The sequence below is a fragment of the Canis lupus genome, chromosome 17 (assembly GCF_011100685.1).
Source record: "Canis lupus familiaris isolate Mischka breed German Shepherd chromosome 17, alternate assembly UU_Cfam_GSD_1.0, whole genome shotgun sequence".
Lineage (NCBI taxonomy): Eukaryota > Metazoa > Chordata > Mammalia > Carnivora > Canidae > Canis > Canis lupus.
The window spans coordinates 58,178,785-58,195,719 of record NC_049238.1 but is presented as its reverse complement, the minus strand read 5'-3'; the positions used below and the strand labels follow the sequence as shown (position 1 = coordinate 58,195,719).

Genomic DNA, 16,935 nt, shown 5'->3' with positions numbered 1-16,935 from the left:
CCACCCCACACCAGTCAGAATGGCTAAAATGAACAAGCCAGGAATCGGCAGATGTTGGTGAGGATGCAGAGAATGGGAAACCCTCTTACACTGTGAGTGGGAATGCAAACTGGTGCAGCCACCCTGGAAAACAGTGCGGAGGTTCATCAAAATTTGAAGATAGAACAACTACTCTACGACCCAGCAAATGCACTAGTAAGGACTTATCCTAAATATACAAATGTAGTGATCCGAAGGGGCACCTGCACCCCAGTGTTTAGCAATAATGTCCACAATAGCCAAGTTATGGAGAGGACTCAGATGTCCATCGACAGATGAATGGTTAGAGAATGAAATGCTACTCAGCCATCGAAATATGAAATCTTGACACTTGCAACTAGGTGGATGGAACTAGAGGGTGTCATGCTCAGTGAAGTAAGTCTGTCAGAGAAAGTCAATTTTCATACAATCTCACTCATACGTAGATTGTAAGAAAACTAGAGGGTCATGGGAGAAGAGAGGGAAAAATAAAAATAAAACAAGATGAAATCTGAGAGGGAGACAAAGCATAAGAGACTCTTAATCATAGGAAACAAACTGAGGGTTGCTGGAGGAGAGGCAGGTAGGGAATAGGGTAACTGGTGATGGGCATTAAGGAGGGCACGTGATGGAATGAACACTGGGTATTATATGGAACTCATGAATCACTGACCTGTACCTCTAAAACTAATGATACGTTACATGTTATTGCTCTGAATTTAGATTTTAAAACTGATGCTTAAAAAAAAAAAAAAGAAGTGATCGATCCAGTCCTCTGTCCTCTACCTTGAGCGCTCAGTGCCACGTGGCCACACCCTTGCACCTCAACTCAGGCAAGTCCAGACAATAAACTGAAGAGATTGAGCTCTCCATGCAAAGTGAATAAATATTTTTAATATTTATTTTTTTAAAAAGGAAGGGAATTTTATTTGAGCCCAAAAGACAGTGGCCTGGGATGGGCAATCTTCACAAAGAAGAGAGTGTTCTGGAAAATGAATATTTGGTGTAGGGTTATCTACATTTTTTACATAAAAATTTAAAACTTGTTAGACAAAGACAAAGACTTTGCAGAGACACTGCAGTTCCTGGTCCTAAGTTTCCATTATATGCAGTGATGATATACGATAATGATTTTAATCTTATGGGAACCAGGTACACTTCTTCCTGTTTTCTTATCTTTCCCAGGGGGGCCCTTTTTGGTTATTTTCCTTAATAAAGCAGACGTACAACATGTGCTTGGGGAAGACATAGAGTCCAGGCTTTGAGTTTTTGTGGAGTCATTTTGACCTCCGTAAGTGTGGAGGCATAGCTTCCCTGGAGCCCAGGAGCAGGACCCACAAACATTAGAAGTTGAAAATGTCCTTGATCAGGGCCCCTTCCTCAGGGACCTCCTAAGTCTCTGGCTCATAAGACGTAGTAGGTGGGAACATATGCTGAAGAAGTGAGGAGGTGCTTCAGGGCATCACTTTCCCCTGCCTTCTCAACCTCAGCTTCTATGTCACTCAACAGCACGGACACATCCACCATGGACATCAAGCACCACTGACCCATGACCTTGAACTGCCCATGTTTGGGTAGAGGAAGACAACCACAGGCCAATGACATGAAGTCAAGTCAATGAAATCTACAAAGCAATGTTTCATCTTTTTAAAATTGTTCTTCAATTTTAAAAAATTTTAATTCCAGCAACACTCAGGGAGTCCCCATTCCATCACTAGGAGTCATTTAAAGATTTCACCCAAGGAGAGAGGACTGGGGACATTTTGACTTTCGAACAGATGGTGACCATTAAAGAAACTTAAGTGCGGATCTAAAACAAAAATCTGGAAGGAGCAGGTGAGAAAAATAGGATGTAAATGGCATCTGTTTACTGGGTGGAAACAATACGATAAGAGTGCAGGTTAAGACAAGAGAAAAGAGAAAACAGAGTAATGTCAAAACTTTGAGGTTGAGAGATCACTTAAAACTTAGAGACTGGATGTGAAAAGGATGACAAATTAATACGGAACCCAACGTGTCCAAGAACGGTTGGTGCAATGTTCGGCCCTGCCTATGACAAGCTTCCTAAACACCAAAGGCACATGTAGGCCGACATATGTGCACTCACAGAAAACAGGAAATACCACAGAGAGAGGAACATGGTCAGATTTTTTTCCCCATCGAGTAAGTATAGCCTACAAGAGATGGAGACTTTGCATTAAATATGATGAAATCCCAGAATATTTACATCACTTTATATCCATATCCACCAAATCAACCAGGAGAGTGAGGGATTAGAGCATCGAATACAAAAATTCACAAGGCCACAGTGATCGCCAAAACCAAAACTCTAATGATGTAGAGCGGGGAGGGAGTGTGTTCCACGGCACAATGCCAGCCAATACACGTTGTACAGGAATGATAAAGTTAGAATCCTTCCAATGTACACACACGGATGCGGTGATGACACACCACAGGGATCATCACAGGATGACAACATTTCAGAGAAAAACTTTGCAGAAAAGGATCTTCATACATTCTCAGAGCTCCACTCACCACATTACTAGTTTTAGAGAGAAAACCATGTGTTCCTGTGAACAGATCTTCGGGCCCCTCCATAGCACGTGACCCATGCTGCTCTCGCAAGAACGGTGACGGGCAAACTGGCGCTCTCGGTCTCCGGGTGGGCTGAGCTGGGACACACAGAGCCTTAACTATGGAGTGCCCTGGCGAAAGGGTTAGGCTGAATTTAATCAGGAGGAATTTAATTTCCTGATCCTAATCAGGATCAGACAACTTCAGGATGTAGACCATTTAGACGGATATCTGACCTGTCCCCTACAAACAAGGAAATGTCACCACCACCAGAGACAGCCACCTAAAGGTGAGGAGATGTCTTGGGCTTGAAAGGACTAAACAGTGACACACTTTTTTAGTCCTTTGGAACCCAAAAGATCTCTTCTCCTTTTTGTCGTCTCTTATTTGTGGTGACAATGACTGTTTGAAGAAAGACAGGCGTCTTGTTCGATGGTCTACATCCTGAAGTTGACTGATGCCTACCTTGTGCTCAAATTCAGGCTAACCCTTTGCGGCCGGAACACTGCACAGTTAATGCTGTCTGCTCCTAGCGCAGCCCATCTGTTGGCCCAGAATGTCCAGTTTGACACGTGCTCTTTTTCCACGTTGCTCCCGAGTCCTCGGGTTCATCGCGGGATGGAATTGAGAGGAGCAAGACTTAAGGTCTCTCAAACCTGCACGTGATCCAGTCAGGCATTGGTCTCCTTGGCGATTTATCACGAGTGGAGGCTGAAGGGCTAGAATTTCTCTCGTCAAACCGTGTGTTGCAGTCAAAATCACAGAGTGGCTTGTGGTTGTGATGTTGATTCTCAGCAAAGGATCCCTTCCGTGCTCTGTTGGGGCTTTTCCTGCTGCACTGTTTTAGATTTCTTTTCATCAAGTGGAAAATGATGGGGTTCTATGGTAGGATTTCATTCACATGAGGAATCTCTTCTCCTATTTCCTGAGGTACTTGGTATCTGGCAGAGAGAGAGAGAGAGAGAGAGAGAGAGAGAGAGAGAGAGAGAGAGAAATGGAATGTGAGTCTTTGTCAGATGCTGCTGATAGCTGAGCCTGGAGGGGTGGCTACGTGGTCACGGAGGCCAGGAGCAAGCTGAGCTCCTGTGCAGAGAAGAAGCTGACGGGGGACCCACAAGCAGGCCGAGCTGGAGAGTAGGAGCCACAGGTCAGAAGTGACACCTCACTAAACTTACAGCGGCCTGTGTTGCAGGACCCAGGGACCCCTGTGCTCCACCCAGAAGGAACCTGGTGAACCCAAGCTCAAGGCTGCTGTGAACTTTTGCCAGATCCTGACTACCTCCTCCTCAGCAGCCACTTCATGCTTGAACCTGCTTCAGCAGAAGCCAAGTGGTGGCTTTCTCTTGCTTCCCAGGGAGGGGGGCACTCAGCACCTAACACACATATTCACAAACAGTCTGCCATAGGAAGGAGGGGACCCTTGGCAGACAAACACTCCCCCTTCTCACCCTTGTCCCAGTCTTCTGAGGAGGAGGCCAGGCTATAGAAGGAGTCCTAGAATGTGAGAGCCGGAAGGGGCCTCAGAATGTCCCCAAGTTCAGTTCTGCCATGTGCAGATGAGGAGATGTGGTCCAAGAGGCTAAGGACCGCCCCAGCCATGTGACCTGTTCCTGAAAACCCTGGAGACTGAGATGAGACACAGGCTCAGGCCCTGCCCAAACATGTGGGGGAAGGGAGAAGAAAGCCTCAGTTCTGGAGGTGTGTGCAAGCAGTAGATGCTGTTGGTCACGTGGCCTGACAGGAAGACGCCCAAAGGGGCTGAGGGAGGATCCCAAGAAGGAGAGACTCAAGGGGAATTAACAAAAAGATCAGGGCATGTAGCCATGGCCCTACTCATTTTCACTCAGGTCCACCAACATTCTCTGAAGGTAATGTCCCACAGGATAGAACTTAGGGCATTTCCAGGAATATCCTCCGTAGATGGACTCACCAAATTCTGAAGTGAAAATGAAAAAGCATTAGTTTTATTTAGCTCCCTAGATTGTCATCCCTTCTTTTCCAAACTTTCCCTAAGTAAGAAAGTTTCTCAGTGTTTACACTGGTGTGCAGAAGGGCCTGCAAGTGGATTAACACAGGAGAATGAGACCTAAAATTCCCTACTGAGATTTTGTATAAGCACAAACTTTGATTAAAATATTTTGTTGCAAGCTGCAGTGACTCTGACGGGGGCTTTCAAATCCACTTAGTGACTAGTGAATTGGCGTTTTCAATGTCAGAGGAGGAAAGAAAGCACTAAATTCCTTTATTTTTGATCAGGGAAGAGATTCTATGTTGGACACTGGGTTCCTATGCAGGGTTTTATTCCTCCTGTATCCCATATTATAAAATTTGTGGGAGACTAAGATCCAAAAGAGAGATCATCCATCTAGTTCCTCTGCGTATCTTTTTCCTCTGCTTTCTCTAGGCTGCGGTGTTGAGGGAGGAATGCCGATTCCGTCAATGGCTGATAAACAGCTTTTCTAGGAAGTAGAAGCCACACGGGACCCTTCTGTACTGCTCACGGAGACCCTACTGGATCCATGGCCCTTCTAATTTCTAGGAGCATACTAGTGGAGCTTTTAAAAAATCCTGTTACCCAAATTCCACCTCACAATCTTGAAATCAGAATGTTAAGGTACTGGGAGAAGGCACTCGTGTTAGTTCACAGCTGACTCAGTGTTTCTTTTATCCTAGCATGATTGATTTAGAAGTATTCGCTAAGCTACCCTAATTCACACCAGTGTTTTCTCGGCCTCATCTCTTCCACCAGGAGGACACTGTCCCTAAGAATGTTGGTCTTCTTTCTGACAACCTGCCATGAATGACTTTCTTTCTCTGTTGGACTCGATTCTTGTGCATCTCCCCGGCTCTTCCAAAAGCAGCCCGAAGTGAATTCAGTACAATGCTCTAGAATGTTCTCTTGCCTGAAATTCAACCCAGTTACCTTTTCGCTGATTCCTACTGAGCGTGGAGACATGGTGATGACCGCGAAAAGGGGAGACGTCTTGATGCCTAAGCACCTCATGTTCTATTCCTTTTGGAAACCTGGCATTAGCTTCTACCTTTGGCTGATGTCTCTCTAGAAAAGTGCCATTCCTGTCCTCCACCTGATGCCAACTACCATGTCCCCCCTAAGGTGGGGGACACAAAGTTCCCGGAAGCCCCATACGGGACTTCCTTTCTCATCTGAGGCTGAGGAAAAACCTGACTCCAGGCCGCCGAGTGTGGCACTCCCAGCCATGACTCAGGTTCTCATTTAGTTTTTGTCCTGGGGGATCTTTCTCCTCTGTTTTCATACTTCTTATTCACATTGAGAAGATGAGGGTTAAGTGTCATCCGAGGTCAGATTCCCTGAAAGACCCAGGAGGAGAATCCTCGTGCAATGGCTCATTAAGACAATGCTCCTGGGAGAAAGAGGCCATGGAGTTGGGGAAGTGGGGTTGGGGGGGGCTGGGGGGTGGGGGGCTGGTGGTGGTGGCAAAGAAGCCAAGAAACTGTGTGATTTCTGGCAGACTGTTGCGTGTTTGGTGACATGTGTAGATGACGGTGCTCTGCTGAGAAGGCCCATGGGGCCTGCTGCCCCCTTGTCATGAGGAGAGGGGAGAGGGCACCTCAGGACAGCCCCAGCAGGGACACAGCAGAGTTCAGATGCAACCAGGTGATGGAGATGGAAGGGCCGGCAGGGCGGCAGCCCTTGTGGGAAACAGAGATAAGAGCAAACAAAAGAAGCACCAGCTATGGGAGCGAACACAGGAGGAAGAGCACGAACAGTGGTGGAGAGGATGGAGCTGTAATCTGAAGAAGAGCAATTGGAACCCATGCCCCAACAGCACAGATGTGATTACCTCTGCGCCCTAAGCTTGAAGGCGGGAAATCTGCATGCAAGTTGCCCCTGGATGAACTGCAGTTTCCTCTTGATAATCTTGTGTTTCGTGACACCTGGGGCCTTCATGGGGTCAAAGACTTGACACTCACATTGACTGGCCACCGAGCCCTCAGAGCAGTTTCACCTTCCAGCTTGAGAGTGTGGTTTGTCATGCCCACGGATGCATCCAAACCCAGCTCTGAAAATAAAAGCACATCAACAGGATCCGTTGTCATTCAGGATCTTTCTGAGCCCCCACCAGTAAGACGTCAAAGAAGGACAGTGGGCAGGACGAGAGAGGCCATCGGAATGTTCACGAGTGAGGAGAAGACAATGGACACATTTTGATTATTTCCTGTTTTGTTCATCTTTCTTACCCTACCAAGAGGGCCAGGAGGTCAATAGGCTCGCAATGGATGAAAGTGAAATGGGGAAAAACAGAATTGGTAAAAACAAAGAGTTACGGAGAAGAGACAAAGGCAAGGAAATCATGCTGGAAAGAGTCTGCACTATTAGAGAGGATATTGTAGAGATCTCACCCAAGTCAAAGTTGAAGGGAAGCTTTGGGAAGCAACAAGGAATGAGAAAGCTAGGGAATCTCTCCAACATGCCTCAACATATATTTCATATACGTGCATTATGTATAATATACACACCAAATACCCATCTGTTGTGCCATAAGATATAAATGTGTGTATCTGTATGTCCGTATGTACTTAATGAGTAAATGATTACATAGGGGCTGGGGGACATGCAACAGAATATTGTAAGACCCCCTTCTTGGCAGTTGAAATTGGAAAAAATACACAAATTCAAGAAGAATGAGAAAAACTTTTGCAAGAAACAGGTGAGCCTTTAAACATCGAGGAAGAATTATGAGGTGGAGGAAGTGGGAACAACACAGAGTAAAACCATCAGCCTATAGAATGATAGAATGTATTTGCCCCCAATTCATATGTTGCAACGTGATCCCTACTATGATGGTGTTGTGGAGTGAACCCGTGGGAGGCAGAGCCCCCCATTAAAGGGATTCCTACCCTATAAAAGAGACCCCACAGAGCTTCCTCACCTCTCCACCCAGTGAGGACATAACTAGAAGCAGCCACCTGTGAACCAAGCAGGAAGTGTCACCAGGCACTGAATGTGCACCTGTTGGATTGTGGCTCTACTCAGCCTCCAGAACAGTGAGATATTAATTTCTGACGTTAATAAGCCAACCTGTCTGGGCATTTTTGTTATGAAAGCCAGAATGGACAAAAAAAATCTGGCATGGACCCTGGTTTCCTGCTCAGGTCTCTGTGGAAAGTGAGTCATAGAGAGAGGGACTAAGCCAGCAGGTGGAGTCAGGGCCAGGACTGTGGGAGCCAAGGAGAGGTGACAGAGAAGCTAGAGGGAGAAGACAATAAGTACCTCAGTTTCTAAGGCCCTTGTCAAAGCTGTGCTTCCTCAAACACTCACTGAGCTCTTTCTCTCGGGCCTCTCCCTGGTGAGACAGTGCTGCTCCTTTTGTTACCTCCACATGGGTACTGGATCACCTCATTTCTCAGATGAGTTCTGAGCCTGACAGGGGAGCCCCGGGACACCCCAGGCTCCAGGAAGGGACACGTAAAGGGAGGGAGGGTAAAGACACCATGACCCAGGGGAGGGTTGAAAAGTTCGGTCTTAAGGAAATCTGAACAGAGGTGGATCCTATGAGCAGGAGTCTGGGGAGGAGGCGATGGAGATGAGAGGAGATGATGAGCGGAGGGAAGATGAGAGAAGAGAGTGACGTGTGCACTTTATCTAAGAGGGTGGCCCCTTATTTCTTTAGAAAAAGAAAAAAATAAACAAGAGATTGTGTTGTGAGTCTCTATTTCCACTGTGGCTGTGAAAGCTTAACAGGGAAAATTGGCTTGAAGATGTGGAAGAGGAGAAAAATTGGCACACGAGCCTCTGAGAAAGCCAGGGAAGATGGGGTCCAGCCAAAGTGGAGCCGGGGGAAAATTGCTCCACCCCACGTGTAACAATGCCATGAAACCATTTCCCAAGCATTAAAGCACCACAGAGACACAAGAATTAGACATTACAAATTCAGAGATGTTATCAAGCAGTGGTTGTTGGATCAGGCCCCCTAAAAATAATGTTGTATCACGCTCCAACTTCGATGGATCGGACACCATTGTCAGGGGTTTCAGATGAAGGTACTGAAGGGAAAATACATAAGAAGATGAATGGCTTGTCCCGTTAAAGAGCCCCTGGACACGGGGCAGAATGGATACTAAACACCAGGCTCTTGCTCACTCCCTGTATTGGAGCATCATGAGATTTGACCTACCCCCATTGTTGCCTCCAGCCACAAGCCTGTGAGTCCAACATAGAGACTAGAGCTTCCTACTTCCCTTCCCTCTCACCTTGGGAGAGTGGCCTTTGGTCCCCAGAACCCATCTTGGCTGCCAGGCTCCAGATGGTGGGGGAGAGGTCGAGCCTGGCTCTGTTGTCACCACGATCCAACTGCTGGCCCAGCTGCAACTGCAGAGAATTGGCCTCCTTGGTGCTGGGCTGTGGCTGTGCTCTTGAAGTTTGCACCTCTGCCCTTAGGAAAGTCAAGTTTCCCCTCAATAGCCCCCGGTGACAGGGCACCTGCATGGGAGCTGAAGCAAGGAGAGATGTCAATGGGATAAACCCCAGTGTTCCGTAGCTGAGCACTCCCAGAACACCCATTTCTGACGTCCCCGCCCGTCTGTGAGATCACCCTGGGAGCGGGCACAAAGGCAGATATCATGTGTGTGAAGATGTCACCATTATGTCTGTGCCTGGGAACGCTGGGACGGCAGGTGCCCAGGCTGCGAAGTCCCAGAAGCAAAAATCACCTCCTTGACTCCAGAGGGCCTTTAGATGGGCGCAGGAACTCATGCTTATTATCCTGTAACCTTCGTCCTATAGCCTACAGAAAACATTCTAGAGAGGCCTGGGGGCACGGGGAGAAGCAGATGTCAGTGTGTACCCGAAAGATAACAGAACAACGGAAGACGTTTGGCCTTGAGGCTTCAGGTACCACTAGAAAAGGGACTTGGGAAAAAGTACCATGGACCAAGTCAGGAGCACCTTTCTTGGCTCTGGAGCCTTTGGAACTTTCTCATGTACAATTTTTGACTGCCCTTCCACCCACCCCACCTGTATGTTCTATTGCCACCCGGAGGAGGCGCTGACAGCTGTAAGGAATGTAGCAGAGGTCTGAGTCCCTTAGGAGATTCCAGGGCCAGAAGTGCTCCAGGGTCAGACTCTGTGGGTCTTCAGGGAGGGCACAAAGCACCCAGTCCCAGCATCACACACCCTTCAGGGAGGTGTGGGCAGCACTCCGTGATCAAACACACTCAGGTTTCCACTGTGAAGGGAGTATGTGTTCTCAGAAAGGGGGCTAACCAGACACTTGCAACACCCTCACGCCAGAGCAGGTCAGCTTCAGTCGGAGCCGTGCCTCCTCCCTGCCATGTGGGCCCTCGGGTGATCTGAAGAGCAAAGAAATTCTGCTAACAATCCAAATACTCTCCCAGAAGGGAAGTCCAAAAAATAGCCCGAGAGGGAACAAATGGGAAATGGGTTTTACTCTGCACGCTTGTGTGACAGGGCCCCCAAGGGGGTCTTGCTCAGCAGGCAGCACTTTTCTGAAGATTATGGAGAGGGGATCGCCTGTGCTGAGGCCAATACCCACCCTAGGTGCACAGGCCACTGATCATTTACACGACATGGTGCCACAGAGAGTAGATACCTGACTGAAACCATATCCACACGTGGAAAAATCACTGATGCTGCACAGAGGGTGCAAAGTACTCAATCCATGGGGATGAAAAACCAGAGCTAGAGCCTTAGCTTCACTGAAACCACAGGGTACAGGCAGGGCTGGGTGCTCAGGATCTTCTATCTAAATGCTACAGAGGGCAGCTCAGGAGCAAATCTTTGGGATCAGCAAAAATATAATAGATGGTGCAAATATGGAGCTGACTGCAAACCTGTGTGGACAGCAGGAGAGATTATAGGAAGCAACGCAACTGGCAATAGAATTTCATGAGTAGCAGAAGACTCTAGTTGATAAAAGAAAGAGGTCTGTTACCCAGGTGTCTCCAGGTGACATAGTGGCGGCTGGGTTTTTGCCTTTTTCCCTCATTTCTCCTCTCTCCTGTCTTGGTACCAATGCCTGCACTGCACAATAGTGAGGGCGCAGGCGGCAGAGGGTAGTCTGGGACAGAAGGAAAGAGAAGTTGTCTGACCCATATGATGCCTTTTCTTATTTAAGGAGGCTCCATACCCAGTGTGGAGCCCAACATGGGACTTGCCTCACAACCCTGAGATCAAGACCTGAGCTGAGATCAAGAGTTGGACACTTAACCAACAGAGCCACCTGGGTGCCCCAGTGTTTTTAAAATTAAATCCAGGAGCAGAGTTCAAAAAAACCAGTATGAGTCTACAAGGCCTGTTGGCAAGCTTGCATCTCTCAGCCTATTTAGGTGGTTGGATAGAAAGCAGAGAGGCTCTCTGGGGCCTCCCCAGGAACTTTCTGGCCCTCACAATGGGAGTACTTACCGTCCACATCAAGACCCAAGAAGAGTTCCTGCTTATCAGATGTGAATGAGGCACTTGTATAAGGCCTGCAGGCGTCTGGCAGGTCATGGCCAACTGAAGGAGTCCAATAAGATTCATCCAGTGAGTCCTGTGGGACTTCATTCTCTTCTGCCACTGGCAGCTCCCTGTGGAGCCTCGTGTTCCAGGGAGTACTGGAAGATGCAAGAAGAAGGTTGAGTCAACAGGGAGTCCCAGCTGGTCTTGGTGGTAGGGAGGAGGGAGTGGTGACAGAAAACAAATGGGAAGTCCCCATAAAGGGACATGAACCAGTCTGCCTCCATCTGGGGCCAGAGTGTGGATGCGCTGGGGATAGATCAGGGAAGTGCTCACAGCAGAATGGGAGCTTATGGGGAAGGAGTTTGAACCACCCAGTGCACAACAGTTACCACATACAGAACACTCAGAAAACAATAAAACCAGCACCAAGACGTTTGCAAACATTTTGTTGAAACTGACAGAAAGCACCATCAGAACCCCAGGCTCCGGCAGCATGGTAGATTCCTAGAAAGCTCCTGTGTCCAAGGCCTACTTCCCTAAATACTGAGGCATGAATTTTTTCCTAAATACTGTCTTTGCCATGAGTTCTTGCCAATGTTGTAATGACAAACTGGCAGAGACAGATGGGCATCTCGGGCTGGACCCAACACAAAGAGAGACTGTGAGAGTGCAAGACATCCTGTGATTGCTTAGCATCCTGCATCAGTGAACTCTATTTTCCCACATTTGAGAAGGATCAACAAAGGGGCCTGTACGAGTACCATAGTGAAACAGAGAACAGGGCTAGCGGATCATTGTATGGGTGTCTGAATGGGTGAAACAGGTACGTGTAGCACTGTCTAGATTTCCCTGGATCCGAGATCACCAGATGTCACCACCAAATTAAAGCCCACGATTCTTCAGAGTTACCTGGGGGCATATCTGGCCTTGGTCTTCTTCCTCCCAATAATCATTATGAAGCCTGGTGGCTCTCACTCCCGTCTTGGAGAATTGAAGGAGTCAAAACACATTCATCCGGTGGGTCCTGGAGGATCCCCTTCTTTTCAATTTCCTGCTGCTCCAGGCTGTGGGAGGTAGGACAGGAATGACAGAAGATCGGACCAAGAGGATCCCACACCATGGTTTCCTAAGTGGTTTTGAGTGGAGTTACAGGGAGTGGTCACAAGAAGCGTAGCGGGGGCGGTGAGGGGGGCATTGCCTTGAGAGGGAAGAAGCGATCCATCCAGTAAGAGACAGAGTGTGGCTGCCAAGGGATGGCAGAGCAGCAGCAGCAGATACTCAGTGCACCGGTGACCGAGGGACTGACTAGGAATGAGAGCCAGCCATCCCAGTATGGTACAGTCCCAACGTGAAGCAGAGATGGAGACCAGGCCAGGGGCAACCACCACGTGCCTGGGTTGTGTGGGCTTTAACATAGATTGATCAGGCGGCTACAGCTCTGGAGTCCTCGCAGACTGGAGAAATTTGTGCCTTCTAGCCACCATGGTAATAATAGTGTCACATGACACTGCAAGTTTGGGTTAAGTGCTTCTCTTGGTTTTTCATTTTGCCGGTTGTCTGCTTACCAATTCCTTTGCTACTCACCTGCCCACCAAGGACCTTAGAGAATTGTGTAGGAAATAGATATGCACCTCTTCCTCGTGTTCATTTAGAGGAAAGAATGGGTATTTTGTAGCTACAGGGCATCTTAAGGCTAGTGAATTCATCTTGATCTTACAAGTACCACAGAGACAACAGACGACCAAGTTAACGGGGCCATCCATTGTTTCCATGTCTAGTTTTGCTTCTTGCATCTGGCACTCTCTAGACTTCACTTAGAGTCCTTTCTGAGGCCCTGTGAATTTTTTTAAAAAAAGATGCTATTTATTTATTCATGAGAGACACAGAAAGAGAGGCAGAGAAACAGGCAGAGAGAGAAGCAGGCTCCCCGTGGGGAGCCCAGTGCAGAACTCGATCCCGGGACAGCGGGATCACGCCAAACCACTGAGCCACCCAGGCATCCTTGCCCTGTCCATTTTTACCCACACATTACCGGTGCCTGAATACTCATGGTCACCTGGGGGTGAGTGTTTCTTGTTTTTCTTCATCCTCCTCATCGTCATAATTTTCTGCAAATAAATTCAGAAATGTCCTGTCAACTATGTCCCACATCAGCACTAGACACACAGTGGGCTTATGTGTCCCTAAATTCATAAGGACAGCTGCTGCAAACAGTGTAAGGGCAGGTGGGGAGTCTCCTGTGAGCCCAGGACCTTGGAGCGGCCTAGTGCAATCAGGGCCTGCGGCCGCCTTACCTGAACTGAGCTTTCGGGCAAGGCGCTTGGCCAGCCTGCCTCCCTCAGGCAGCTGCTCTTGGAAACCCTGCCCTCGAGAATGCTCAGGGTCATGGTGGGTGAGGCGGTCCTCGAGGTGCTCATTGAGGCGTTCAGAAATATCTGTCCCTCCCCGTAACTTTTGATACAACCGGTCAGCTCTTTAGCATGATCTTTAATTAGGATATGACATTGCCTAGGGTGGGACAGAGAAAATTTGTAAATGCAGAGTTGAAGCAAAGATTAGAAGAGCTTTTGTGGAGACTTCTGGGAGAACTTCCCCAAGGAGTCCTGGAAGCCGAATTTGGGCATGTGTGTGGCGATCTGCCTGTGGCAGAGAAAGAAGGTAAAACAAGGCCTCCTCTATCAGAGGGCGCTCCTGTGAGCCTCCTTGACATCCCTTGTATCTTCTGTGTCTGTAAAAAGCCAGGTGTCTTCCTAAACACACATCAGAGAGACGTCCCTTGAGCTTCTCACTTAGGGCACACTCAATTTCTGGAAAAACCACATACAGTGCATCATGCACTGAATGGACATGGCTCCGACACAGAAGCATGAACGTAATCACGTAATCAGCTGGCGGGAACTGGCAAGCTCAGGAGAACGGCGGGGTTAAGATGACCGTGTGTTCTAAAAGAAGGGATGACACGCTGTGGTCAGGAAGGTCGTGACGGTGTCAGACAGAAATGAGGGGGCGAACTCACAACATCGTGAACGTGCTAAATGCCATGAACTGTTCACTTGAATTTGATGACGTTGACATGTTTTTTAAAAAGAGAAGCTGGGGCTCTGAGTCACAGGAGTCCATAATCTACCAATTACTGTGGCCTTAATGGTGTTACAACTATTTGTGTAACGTGCCTGCCATGACCGTTTCTGCCCTTCTCCTGGCCCAGGCCCGTTGCTGCCCCAAGTCAGAGATGCCCTCAGCTTCCCTCCAGCCTCCCACATGGAGCCCTCCTTACCTGAGCTGCTCAGCGAACACCTCTGTCCGCTTCCCCTCCTCCAACTGCAGCTTGTCCCCCAGCACGGGTCCGATGATGTCGGTGAGCTCTTTACACCCTGAGAAACAGAGATGCCTGCCTCAGTGGAAAGCTGGACATGCTGCTGTGCTCGCTGCCTTCAAGGGACGGGGCAGGGTCCAGCCCAGGACAAATGTAACCCCGGCAGCCAGGCTCTGCAGTGGGAGCTCCACGCCTCCTTCCTCAGCCTCCCAACTACGGGGCGTGTGATTAGTCCCCATTTTAGAGCCGAGGAAGGAACAGCCCCGAGCCACAGGCAGTGACTAGACACGGTGAGTAACTGGTATTTGGTAGAGTCAAAATTCACATCCGCTCACAGCGACCCTGATCATGGCCACTCTAGCAAGCCTTGCAGCCTCTTAAGTAGACACTGAGCAGGGACAGGAAGTAGGCCCCTAGGACGACAGGACTGATGGGTCCCCTGAGCTGGGATTTCTCTGTTGAACAAGTATGCCGAGGGTAAAAATTCATCCAGATGCACTTGTGTGAAGTATAATGCATAAAGCCAGAAGGAACTGAAAGGAATATGTCCAAATCCTAATAAAGTTTGTGATTAGAAGCAGTAGAATTATGAACAGGGTTTACACAGTGCCAGGCTCTGCTCTGAGAGCTTTTCAAGAAGTTACTCAGTACTGTGATTCGAAGAAGTAGGTGCCACAACAGTAATAACCCGGGAAGGCTGGCCCAGAGACCTTGCTCCTCACCCCTGTATTGAGGTACCTCCACTCCAAGATCTCAAGTGATATCTGTTTTCATCATCTTCACAACAGGTTTCCCACAATTTTGTGATTCGTATTAGGAGAGATGTTAACAAAACTTTGCTTGTGCTTTCCTGAAAGCTCAGGAACTCTTCACTTTCCTAAATAGCAGGCTTCAATTATCACCTTTCCCTGCATCAATCTTTTTTCATTTTCCCTCCCGTTGCTGTACTGAAAGCCAGTTGTGAGAACATGACAAAAATTAGGGCTCAGAGCATCAGGATTCATTACATCCCTGCAGCCCCCTCCTAAGACCAGGCAGCTGAGCTCCCCATTTCAGGCTGACTGTGGGGGAGGGCCTACCCCCCACTCTAGCTTGGGGGGTTACTGGGGCCGCGGTCTCTCCCACTCACCCTCATCCTCACTTGGCCACGTGTTTCTTGGCCCAGAACTTGACCTGCTCGCCAATCTGCTTCACCGAAGTTTGCCCAGCTTCGGGAGAGATAGATGGAGGCAGCACAGATTGTCTGAAATTCCCTGAGATACCCTCAGTCTTACCACTGGGTATCAAATGGTGGCCTCTGTGGGCTCAGGAAGCAGAGCCTGTGCCCAGGTTCCCTCTCAATCTGGTTGATTTCCAGGAGGCTGATTTCTGCCCTTGGATCAGACTGAGGGCCAAGAGGCGCTGCCATGGTGACCAGTGGCAGACGAGGTAGAGCTGGGGACTGGGGAGAAGAAACCCAAACACAGGATGGGTTAAAAACAAGTGAAATCAAGTAAGTTTAATCAGGCCTGAGGGGTGAGGATACAGGAATTCTTTACTTACTATTGGCAACAATTTGTGCAACACCCCACAGCACTCGAGAGTCGGTAACCACAACAACAAGCTCTGATGCCAGAGCTGAGAGCTGAAGGCAATGCCCCTCGCTCAGACTCCGATTGGAATGGCAGGGGGAGCACCCAGCATTCTAGGTAACGGTCTGCAGTTGCAATAACAGAATTGGAACGTGGTGGGGATCAAGGAACCTTGGGAGCCACTGATACACAAGGCTGCCTCGTCTCCCTGAAGGTCACCACTGATGGGGACCACCCCTCAGCAGCCACTCTCAATAGCTGTCTACCCTTGTGCTGACACCACAGATCCATCTCTTTCTAAAAGTATATCTCAGCATAGTTCTCATTGTTCATTCTTGTGTGTGGATAAAGTCATCAAGGCAGATATAGTTTCCCAAGTTTTCTTTTTTAAAAGATTTATTTGTTTGAGAATGAGAAGAGGGGTAGAGGGAGAGACTCTGACACGGAGCTCAATGCAGATCATGTCCGTAGCTGAAACTCCCCATCAGATCATGACCCTAGCGGAAACCAAGAGTCAAACCCTCAACCAAGGCGCCTCATGCAGCAGGTTTTCTTAAGGGTTGTCGTGAGGTCATTCCATTTCTCTTTCGGGTAAAATAGGTCTTAAGCTTTTCTAATATGTGAACGATTCCAAAGTCTTAAACTGTCATGATGTGACATGGGTCTTCTCTAGTTTTTTTCACTATTAAAAACAGGAGAAAGACCAAAGGTAGTTTACGCAATTGATTTTTAAAAATATTTTCTGTCTGAAATCTCTCAGTATTATTCGTCCTGCATTTCTGTGTTGTGTAGGTTTCTTTTCCCCTTTGAGAGACCATATATTTTCAATTTTCTTAGTCATACACCTACCTAGGAGTAGAATTGCTGTGTCACATGTAACCCTATGTTCAACTTTTTGAGGAACTGCCAAACTATTTTCCAAAGTAAAGTAACTGCACAATTTTACATTCTCACTAGGAAAGTGTAAGAATTCCATTTCCCTACAACCTTCACAACACGTGTATTGTTTCTTTTTT

General features: G+C 48.1%; 1 non-coding gene across 8 annotated transcripts; it reads right to left on the bottom strand.

Moving 5' to 3' along the window:
* Positions 1–941: 941 nt before the first annotated feature.
* On the bottom strand, positions 942–16,008 carry LOC119863979. Of its 8 annotated transcripts, none has more exons than XR_005372694.1 (13): positions 15,891–16,008; positions 15,478–15,789; positions 14,310–14,406; positions 13,327–13,540; positions 11,942–13,140; positions 10,997–11,187; positions 10,527–10,652; positions 10,185–10,425; positions 9,215–9,924; positions 8,827–9,066; positions 6,417–6,635; positions 3,058–3,533; positions 942–2,723 (listed from the first exon to the last, which is right to left on the bottom strand). It is a non-coding gene; the product is annotated as a putative neuroblastoma breakpoint family member 5 (transcript). The 8 variants fall into 8 exon arrangements; XR_005372693.1 differs by having other exon boundaries at positions 942–3,533; positions 9,215–9,383; positions 9,839–9,924; XR_005372690.1 differs by having other exon boundaries at positions 942–3,533; positions 11,942–12,096; positions 13,089–13,140.
* Between the last annotated feature and the right edge of the window lie 927 nt (positions 16,009–16,935).